This window comes from Periplaneta americana, chromosome 2 (genome assembly GCF_040183065.1).
Source record: "Periplaneta americana isolate PAMFEO1 chromosome 2, P.americana_PAMFEO1_priV1, whole genome shotgun sequence".
In the NCBI taxonomy this organism is placed as follows: Eukaryota; Metazoa; Arthropoda; class Insecta; order Blattodea; family Blattidae; genus Periplaneta; species Periplaneta americana.
In genome coordinates this window covers 8,083,856-8,095,994 of record NC_091118.1, presented here as the reverse complement: position 1 = coordinate 8,095,994, position 12,139 = coordinate 8,083,856, and positions in this window count along the sequence as shown.

Here is a 12,139-nt window from a genome sequence, read left to right as displayed (position 1 = left end):
TGAGGATGGAGAGGGAGTCTCCGAAACATGTTTGACTTTTACTAATTTTTAATAATTATATTATTTTTATTAGTATTCATATAATTGTAATATATATTTTTTTACGTTTCTTATCAAATCTATGAACACTGTATAATTGGCCCAACATGTTTGGTTTATCTTTGAATATCGTTGGGGTGTGTTTTCGTGTGTCTGTATATTTCATATTGTTCTAGTGTGTTGAGTTTCTGGCTTTTTGGTTGGATGTGCAGTATTTCCATGTCTGTGTTGATGTCTCTGTAGGTGTGGTTGGCATTTGTGATATGTTCTGCATATGTGGAGGTGTTTTGTAATTTTGTTATGGCTGTGATGTGTTCTTTGTTTGCTTTTTGTTTCTGATTTTTTCTGCTACCTAGCGGACTCAAACTGAAGTAGATTGTAGAGAAAGCCTTTAGGTAGCTCTGGTCATACTTCCAGTTTGATTTTTTTCAAAGTGTGAGTTCTATGGACGAAACAATTTTTCTGGTACCAAAAGTAAATATTTCGTTCATTGTTATATGTTTTCTATCATGAAACCAAATTGTAACTATGAAACAAGTAGAAGATGTTCCCTACCATCTGGTGAGTAAATACATATGTTAATTTTCATGATTCATTCTCATCTCTAGCTTTGTTTAAACATGCACCCTCTTGTACCTTGAAACACAAAACATCTTGCACCATGGAACATGTTCCAAAGTACATGATGCTATTGGATTTTGTTTTTCTTTTATTTTAAGATCAAGCCACGAAGTAGGTCTGAGTCAAGAGAGCCCCAATTGATCTGAATGCCTTGAAGAAAGCTGTTGGAGCAGTTATGGCTCCTCCAAAAAGTAAAATCTCCATCAGAGAAGCCTGCAAATGATGGAAAATACCATTTTTTAAATTATTGTGAGTTTTTACAGCTATATTTCCATCTATACTCCATGTTCCAATGCTCCAAGGTACACTTTACATATCTCTTCATTTTATTTTTTTCATCCTTAATAGATCAATACAACAGGAAAATACTGTAGGAAGATATAAAGGAATCTTCAATTATTATCTCAAGCATTTTGTCATTTAAAAAATTTTATTTCCCAAAATTTAAAAAAAAAAATAAAACGTGAAAAGTGATTCAAGGTGCAACATCTCCCTTACAAGTGCCTAGTAAGTTTTCGTTTGAATTCAATTTTATTTCGACAGTCCCTGATATATATATAAAGTGTTAATTATAGTCACAGTCTAGTTGAAATATATATCGAAGGATTTTACAATATCCAGACGTTTGAGATGGGCAGGGCATGTAGCACATATGGGCGAATCCAGAAATGCATATAGTAGTATTAGTAGTATTTATTTATTTAACCTGGTAGAGATAAGGCCGTCAGGCCTTCTCTGCCCCTCTACCAGGAGATTCCAACTACAATATCAACAATAAAATTACAATTAGTATTAAATTTACATTTACAATTACAAATAATATTACAGTTAGTATTAAATTTACAATTACAATAAAATCAAAGTACGAAAAGATTACCTGAATAATTAAAACTAGATAATTTATCATAGAGAAACAAAGAATATTTTATATTTACTGAATTACAAATTAAATCTAGAATAACAAAATTGTATAGTGATGAAATTACTGAATATTGAAATATTTTGTGATAGATTAAAGAAACTATTTACAAGTAATCAATTACTGACCAAGTGCCTAGTAAGTTTTCGTTTGAATTCAATTTTATTTCGACAGTCCCTGATGCTAGCAGGTAGCGAATTCCAGAGTCTTGGCAGGGCTATTGTGAAAGAAGATGAGTATGAGGAGGTGCGATGGGATGGTATTGTTAGTATTGTTTCATGACGAGAGCGTGTGTTCAGATTGTGGTGGGAAGAAAGGTAAGTGAAGCGAGACGACAGGTACGAAGGAATAGAAGAGTTCAAGATTTCGAAGAGAAAGAGAAGTGAATGTAAATTGCATATAGTGTGTTAGTTGGGAGGCCGGAGGGAAAAAGACCTTTAGGGAGGCCGAGACGTAGATGGGAAGATAATATTAAAATGGATTTGAGGGAGGTGGGATACGATGATAGACACTGGATTAATCTTACTCAGAATAGGGACCAATGGCGGGCTTATGTGAGGGCGGCAATGAACCTGCGGGTTCCTTAAAAGCCAGTAAGTAAGTAAATAAGGATTTTACAATATCACTACTAGTACAACACAAGGAATTAGTGTGTGTTATTATATGTATATAGACCCTTTTTTTATTGTTTTACTTTTCAAAATGTAGCTACTACCACAAAATATGTCACACACATCAAAGAACTAAAAAAAAATAAAAGAAATCGTTGGCTTACAGAATATTTAACATGCGTACAATTTAACAACAGAGCCATAATTTGAATTTTGAATATATATCCTAAATGACCTCATTTTCAGTTAAAAAAAATATATACTGTATATACAGAGTGTTTCCGGGGTAGTGTTCAGGGATTATGGGGAAGGACACATTATATCAATTTGAGATGAGCAACCCTGATCCGGAAATGACCGAGTCGAAAGCTATAAGCAAAAACAGTTGTGTGGAAATGAAATAATTTTATTCCTCTATACACCTTATTTATGTGTATTTATCTGTACATCTTACACATACTGAATTCATCTGACGTTGTTTACGTTGTCTACTTACAGTATTCCATTCAGTGCGCTGTCTGAGGGATGGGGACAGGAAACTACACTAAAGCAATGCAGATAGCGTAATGTGTAACGGACATGGTCGGTCCTGATATGCACATCTGTAGACAGCAGTGTATGTATACAAGTTGCAGTGTCCAGTCGATCAGTGCTAGTGAAATGGAGTACACGAGAGCGGAATATGCAGACCTGATTTTCGAATATGGATGAGCCAATGGCAACAGTAGACAAGCTCACAGATTGTATCGGGACAAGTACCCACGTAGGACATCCGGCCCATACCATCTTTCCACGAGTGTTCCAAAGGTTAAGGGAAGGAGGGCATGTGGTGCCAAATTACAATTTCATTTCCACACAACTATTTTTGCTTATAACTTTGGACTCGGTCATTTCCGGACCAGGTTCCTTATCTCAAATTGATACATGAGCCCTTCCCCATCATCCCTGAAACTTAGTAACACCAGCCCGGAAACACACTGTATATTTTTTTAGTGTAAAAGGTAAAAAAAAGGTAAAGGTATCCCCGTAACATCCCATGAAGGCACTTGGGGGGCATGGAGGTAGAGCCCCATGCTTTCCATGACCTCGGCACTAGAATGAGGTGGTGTGGTCGGCACCACGCTCTGACCACCTTTTACCTCCGGGAAAGATCCGGTACTCAATTTTATAGAAGGCTGAGTGAACCTTGGGGCCGTTCTGAAAGTTTGGCAACGAGAAAAAAATCCTGTCACCACCTGGGATCGAACCCCGGACCTTTCACTCCGTAGCCAACTGCTCTACCAACTGAGCTACCCGGATAATAATTTTATTTTAACTTTAGGTAGTTTCCTAGAAGCTCTTTTATTATCCTACTTTCACTTATCTTATTACTTACTTACTGGCTTTTAAGGAACCCGGAGGTTCATTGCCGCCCTCACATAAGCCCGCCATCGGTCCCTATCCTGAGCAAGATTAATCCAGTCTCTATCATCATATCACTTATCTTATTATATTTAATTTCACTACATATTTCTATTTCAACTTATCACATATGCAGTCGCTGAGTTTCGAACTGATAACTTTTCGGTTTGTAGTCAGATGCTTTACCATTACGCTACGAAGCAGTTTGGTTGACCCAGCTGTCGTTTTTGAACTTACTTTACTGTATATTTCTGTTCTCTTATATAAATTTACAAAGTGAAACAAAAGAGAGCCCTGATCTCATTACAAAAGAGAGCCCTAATATCATTAATCATCCAGACGAAATATGTACGTCTCAGCTATGCATTACACGTTCAGCTCATGACACGATCTTGGCTGTGAGATTATATCTGTGCATGTAGGGAATGAGCGGACATGGATAATAAAAACCTAAACTACCTAAACCTAACCTTCGTAGGTCTATATGCAAGATGTGTAACCAGAGCATGAAGGGAACTTTTTGGTTTGATCTGGAATGTGCACGCGAAAATAAATCCAGCTAAGGAATATGCATGCAACTCGGAAGACGCTAGGAATACAACACAGTAAGGTAAGTGCAAGAACAACATAAGGAACATCGATAGCTTCTAGGAAATTACTTAACTTTTAAAATATGTACTTTATAAAAAAATTAACTTTGAGGAGATTATGTTGATAAAATTGGCCAGCATATAGGGCCTAGGCCTAAATAATTTTTCTGCAAAAATCGAAAGTGGGTTTTTTCTTGAATAATAATAATAATAATAATAATAATAATAATAATAATAATAATAATAATAATAATAATAATAATAATAGGTGGAAAAATTCAAATATCTTGGAGCAACAGTAACAAATATAAATGACATTCGGGAGGAAATTAAACACAGAATAAATATGGGAAATGCGTGTTATTATTCGGTTGAGAAGCTTTTATCATCTAGTCTGCTGTCAAAAAATCTGAAAGTTAGAATTCATAAAACAGTTATATTACCAGTTGTTCTGTATGGTTGTGAAACTTGGACTCTCACTCTGAGAGAGGAACATAGGTTAAGGGTGTTTGAGAATAAGGTGCTTAGGAAAATATTTGGGGCTAAGCGGGATGAAGTTACAGGAGAATGGAGAAAGTTACACAACGCAGAACTGCACGCATTGTATTATTCACCTGACATAATTAGGAACATTAAATCCAGACGTTTGAGATGGGCAGGGCATGTAGCACGTATGGGCGAATCCAGAAATGCATATAGAGTGTTAGTTGGGAGACCGGAGGGAAAAAGACCTTTGGGGAGGCCGAGACGTAGATGGGAGGATAATATTAAAATGGATTTGAGGGAGGTGGGATATGATGATAGAGACTGGATTAATCTTGCACAGGATAGGGACGAATGGCGGGCTTATGGAGGGCGGCAATGAACCTTCGGGTTCCTTAAAAGCCATTTGTAATAGTAATAGTAATAATAATAATAATAATAATAATAATAATAATGTAAATTTTACATTTAATAATGTTTCATTGTTTTTCTTTCCTTGTACGGAGGAGGGACCCAAAGGCTTACACTGCAGCCTGAGACTTATTGTGCTTACCACTCCTATTCTGTGAATAATTATTGGGTAGCCAAACGGCTGCACTCTTGTACAAATACAGCATACAACACCGTGAACTTGGCTCTGGTATGGATGATGACGATTAAGATAGCCTATGTGAATTAATGATGGCGAAATGAGTCCCGTGGTCCAATGCCGAAAATTACCCAGCAATTCTGCTTCCATTGGTTGAGGGGAAACCTCGGAAAAAATCCCAACCATAATTTGAACCTAGGCTCACTTGTTTCAAGGTCAGATGTGCTAACCGTTACTCCATAGCAGTCGACTTGTTTAATTATTTCCTTTAGGTCAATGTTACTTATGTCCCGCCCACTATAGAGACATAGGCCAATTTTACACATATTTAGTATAACTTGTTGCTTCTTTGACAGGTTAGGTGTGGTTAGTTTAGGTTTTTGTTATAGACTACCTTGCATATACGATTATAGCGCAACATTGGCAGTGATAAAAGTGAAATATTCATTCGTGGGCGTTGGATACTCTACATTCACCCAAATGTCTAAACTAACCAAACCTAACCTCTCACAGATTGGTATATGCAAGGTTTATAAGTGGAATACTAAGGGAACTGCCTCAGAGCTAGTTAAAAAAAAAAAAAAAAAAAAAAAAAAACTTAATTCTGGAGAACGACCACTCCACGATTTCCCAACTTTTCTTTTTACAAACGACGATTTTATGCTAGACTTTCGAAAGCTAACACAAATAAAAAAATTGTAAAAACATAATTTCGATTGCAACCTGACATAACCTATCATAATCTGAACTAACATAACCCGGCAATAACCCTATAAAATTAAGCTAACCTATACTACTCCGATAGCCACAAAGCAGTACCGGTAAACATAACATTACGATTACGCTAACGTCCGAAACTACGTAAAACTTTAAAAGAGAATAACTATAACTAGAATGTGACAGAGGATTTACATTGTTAGACTTTTTAAATATTAAATAAAATGCCAGAAGTGTAAATCACATCATTCCATGTAACTGAGCGAAGCGGCTTATCGTAATATTAATTTTTACAAGATTATCTCTTATATAGCCTACATCCCGCTTACTTACTTTTAAGATATAGGAATTACAGCGACTGGAAGAAATTGTCAATGTCAATCCGTAGAGCCAGTATCGTCAGATACCGAGAACAATCACACACACCTTCCTAAGTACAATACAAGAGGATAGAAGACTAATAATATATATAGGCCTCTTGGCACAATATCAACTGCGCAATGCGCTTCGCCAATCGAAATATTTGAAGATGTCCGTGGGACAATCGACAAAACAGTTTTGTGGCGCCACATACGTTTTCAATATTTTCATTACTCAAAAATGGAATTCATCACATAATCAATAAAGTTCTTTCGGTTCATTTCCTTGAATGTAATTTAAAACCAATACCTACATAAAATAAATAATTTCATGTGTACTCAAAGGAAAATGTTGTTTTCCCCACGCCGAAAGATTTTTTTTTTTAGCGGATTAAAATAAATAAATAATAAAAAATATATATATATATATGCCTATATAAAATAAAATTTTACGGTTTAAGTATAATAAATGTAAGATATCTAACGTAGCTTATTTAAAATTCAACGGTTTAAGTGGGGCCTATATGTATTCTTCTTCCAATATTGCCTGTTCGACTTTAACCCCAGCAACACTAACGGGTGGGGACGGGGACTCTAAGGCCCACTGGTTGTTTTTCCATTATTAACTCATAAAGTATTTCGAATCAAATTAAAAATATATATATCAGTTGAACCGTAAACTGACAAAGTGTGAAAAATATTTTAAATTATTTAAAAATATAATAATAAAAAACTTATGGGCCTTAGAGATCCCCCCCATGTTGCTAAAACAAAGGGTCGGAAAATTAAAGTTTTAATTTATATTTTTCAGCGTTGTTTGAACGTTTGAAATGGATATTTCTCCTCAAAAATGGTGTTAACAGTTGGTGGCTTTTTATTACAATTTCCTGCTTGTTATGAGAACTTCTTTTCAAATTTTCTGTTCATAGACATAGCCAGATAGTTGTCAGCATTTGCAATTCGTGAAACCTTGCAAAAGAATTTAGTTTATGGTAAATTAGTATAAGACAATTTTTGTGCCCATATATTTGTTCAAAAATGTGTATTTTCAGGAAAATTGCATTATTTTGTAAAATAATTATATGAATACTGAGTCTTTTATGTAATGTTTCTTGAATTATAGCAAATAAATAACATTTAAAGTCTTAATTAGTGGATATAAAACAAAACAGCATAATTAGAAAAAATGAAATAAATATTTTGTGGACCTGAGACCCCCCCCCCCATGTTAACTTCTCACATTTTTTTTGGACGACCTATGCTTTTTTTTTTTTTTCAATTGAAAACTTATGCCTTGCTATCTTTACAATTCTGCCATTTTCTATGGAAAATGTAATCAATTGTTGCATAAGTTCACACAAACAACTTTTGTTTACTGAAATACTCTCGTAATATTATTTTGCCATTTACAAAATTCGGGGCCACTGACTGCTGATCCAGAGCCATGCTCGGTCGTGGGTTCGATCCCCACTTAGGCTGATTACCTCCTTGGACTTTTTCCGAGATTTTCTCCAACAGTAGTGCGAATATCAGTTAATCTCGTGGAGAGTCCTGTCTCATATTACTAATTCCATCAATGCTAAATAACCTAGTAGTCGAGACAGCATTGTTAAATAAGACTTAAAAAATCGGGAGATAAAATTGATAATGGTATCAAGGAGACACCGGTCTACCATTACTAAGTTGTGGTTTGCATGTCTGACTACGAAACTAGTGGGCTTGGGTTCAAATCCTGGTTGGCATTTATCTTAACCAATTCGAAAGAAATGTAACCTGTAAAATGAAGGAAACGCCATTTGAGTATGCTAACCTGACATGCAATGCATAAGCATCCCCTATGTGGTGAGGAGGGGGATGTGGTCCTGCAAAGAGTTTGGGGGTTGCAAAAAAATAACGCGAAAACACCTGAGTTTTCGCGTATAATCATACAAGCAATGAAGATTCATATAAACATTAAAGTATTTATTGATCTTACAAGAATAACATGATGCTAACATAATCTGATTCAAAAATGTTGCATTAAACCACAAAGATAAAGTATGTTAACCTTGATTAAATGAAGCAACATACATTACATTAAACGATACAACGGCTTATGTTTTTAAAAAGTATGCTATAGCTCAGCTGGCCAGAAAAACTGTCCAACAGTCACTATGCTGATCAAACTTAACATTAAAAGTTAGTCAAGCAATGGTAAAACTTAATGCAAACTGATGTAGTGTTCATGGAAATCTAAAAACACTGCAAGTTGTCGTGGATACTTAAAACATTCTTCTTCTTCTGTAGACTCATAATTGTTCATGGAAACTGCTGGGCACATTCTCTTGCCAGTTTGCCTCTACTACACTGATACAAGCCCCCCCTCCCAAAAAAACAGTATGCACATAAAATTGCCTTTTGTTAGTATTAATGTCAGTAACAAAGTCCTATTTCACTTTAAACACAGACAATTATAGCCTGCCTTCTCACTTCCTTCACTCTCTTAACAAAGTTCAGTGGTTCCCAAACTTTTCAAAGGCGTAATCCACTTTTCTGGCAAGAATTTTGTTTGCGATCCCCACTACCATTTTCAAAAAAATACAAATGCCTCTAAATAAAATACGATATTTACTCAAAACCATTGAATATCACCCATAGAATGACTAAAACAGAAGTACAGTACAGACGTGTGCAAATTATTAGACTCAGCACCACATTTTTCACATTTTCATAATTATCATGAATTACTGGCCACAAAATAATTCTGTAGGACTCTATGCGACAGGATCAGTACAAAAAAAAAAGTCCTAGAAACCCGAATTTTTCCACAAATGAGGGGCTGGTTCCCTGATGGTGAATGTGCCTTCATGCAGGATGGAGCACCTTGTCACAAAGCCAGATCAGTAACTAATTTTCTGGCTGAAAATAATGTAGACGTCCTTCCCTGGCCAGGTATCAGCCCAGACGGAAATCCAATTGAAAATCTTTGGTCTATCGTAAAGAGAAAACTAAAAAAAAACGATGATTACCACCAAGGTGGACCTCATAGAAGCACTTATCCAAGTATGGTACAGGGACGAAGACATCAAGAATCAATGTGAAAAGCTCATGAACAGCATGCCAAATCGCATAAAATTGATGGTAAACAACAAAGGGTTTCATACGAAACATTAATTGTTGCAAACAGTGTGTAATAAATGAGTTTTCTAGAATAAATGTTACTTGAATAATATATATTATCGTTTGAGTCTAATAATTTCCACGTGTCTGTATACTGTGACACGAAATATTACGTAAACATCATCATTTCAAGTGCTTCAAACTATTAACCTCGTGGGGCTGTGGTAATGGTCAATATAAAGTGATAAATTCCATCAAAGAAAGAACGTTGCAATCTCGTATTTTTAGCAAAATTTGTGAAGACAAAGATTCGTTATATGAGAATCTTCTTTATTATTGGTGAAAGGAAATAAAATGGCTTTCGTGGGATAATGTGTTGAAAATTTTTCCAGTTAACCCCTTACCGCATGGGACAGTCTTGCACACACTGGTTTAATACTCAAATAACTTAAGTAGTTCTTTTTTTCTCAACTGATGTCACATATGGTCAAATCCAATTCTTGACCGTGTGCCATATCTGTCCCAGTATGCAGTTTGAAATATTATATACCTATATTATAAATTACATGAATATAAAACCGGTATGTGCCATATCTGTCCCAGAATGCGGTAAGAGGTTAACAGCAGAACTAATGTACCGGTACCTGCAAGATGAGAAGTCAGAATATGCATACCTATTTTCCAAATCTCTTTGGCTTCTTAGATTGGTCTTCCTTGTTGATATTATATTTTTCCAACACTTAAACATTTCGAATAGTAGTTTGCAAGGCAAAGATATTAACAACTAGAGGTAAGATCAATAGATTTATAAAGATACTTTATATATGGTCGATATCAATTGACAGAAGTAAATATGACACATTTCAGTGTAGTAAAGAACTCATGGAATATTTAGCTACATATCACATTGATTCGACAAATAGGGCACTGAGTTTGCTTTTGCAGAGATACAAATTAAGTTTGCACAATTTTTAAATAGCTTTTTCACACTTTTCTGAAAGAAACTAAAAACAATTACGACAGTCCAGATAGATACTTAATCCATTTTTAGAAGGCTGAGTTTAACAGGATGAAATAATAAAAAAAAAAAAAAAGAAGAAAAATCTCATTGAGATAGTATCCTACCGATAGAAAGTTGAAAGCAGACTTTTGTAGCGGACCTTAGACCAGTTTTGCATGAAAAGAATGCAGGAATACCGTGAGTTTGCTAAAGGACCTCTTAAATTTCTGTACCATTTTGAACCTCTTATTTTTGCAAAATAAGTTTCTCGTATCTGATTGTCATCAAAACAAAAGCGAGAAATCTCTTTGAACTTGATACATTGGGTGTACTGACTGCAGAATTCAGATTTGAGAAGCACTTTCTGAAAAAAAGGCACATTTATCACATTAATTGAAGCGTCGGCTGGAACGTTATAAGTTACATTTAGTAAAATTTACAGGAGCTGCAAAAATGTGTACACGTACAACATTGTTCTTATAGGGCAGCAAACTTTTGAGTGGACAAATTCCACGTAGTGCATTGATGGACAGTTGCAAGCCAAAGAGTATAGCAAGGTAACATGGCATACAACATTATTACACGGAAAAACGCCAAATGAAAATTTTGTAACTTACAACATTGTTCCAGCCAACGCTTCAATTCTTACATTTTATGTTCAACATTCTCTACGTTTCTAAATACAAAATAAATATACCGGTAGTGTATGTTAATAAGGCGTGTTTTGTAAATCATCTCGTGACCACTATCATCAGTTTCGACTACCTGCAAGGGGGTTGCGATCCACACTTTGGGAACCACTAACATAGTCTGTATCTAGGCAGGTGCACAGTAACTGTTTGTTTCCTCTGTGTTTATAGAGGAAAGAATTACATAATCAGCAACACAATTATATTATCAATGCAATAATACAAAACACAAATAGAAAAACATATTACAAAAAATGATCCTTGTCTTTCACAGTGAACAGGTTATTACAGAGTTTCTGGGTGTTCAACTATGTAGCTGACCACGAACATAAAATTTCACCACACGTGGGGGGGGGGGGCGAAACATGAACAAAATGTTGTTACTACAGGACAAAGCAAAGATAAATCAAATTACACTATTTGATGTAGTTAGTACAGGACAAGCAATGATAAATCAAATTACACTATTTGATGTTGTTACTACAGGACAAGCAATGATAAATCAAATTACACTATTTGATGTAGTTACTACAGGACAAGCAATGATAAATCAAATTACACTATTTGATGTAGTTACTACAGGACAAGCAATGATAAATCAAATTACACTATTTGATGTAGTTACTACAGGACAAGCAATGATAAATCAAATTACACTATTTGATGTAGTTACTACAGGACAAGCAATGATAAATCAAATTACACTATTTGATGTAGTTACTACAGGACAAGCAATGATAAATCAAATTACACTATTTGATGTAGTTAGTACAGGACAAGCAATGATAAATCAAATTACACTATTTGATGTAGTTAGTACAGGACAAGCAATGATAAATCAAATTACACTATTTGATGTAGTTAGTACAGGACAAGCAATGATAAATCAAATTACACTATTTGATGTAGTTACTACAGGACAAGCAATGATAAATCAAATTACACTATTTGATGTAGTTACTACAGGACAAGCAATGATAAATCAAATTACACTATTTGATGTAGTTACTACAGGACAAGCA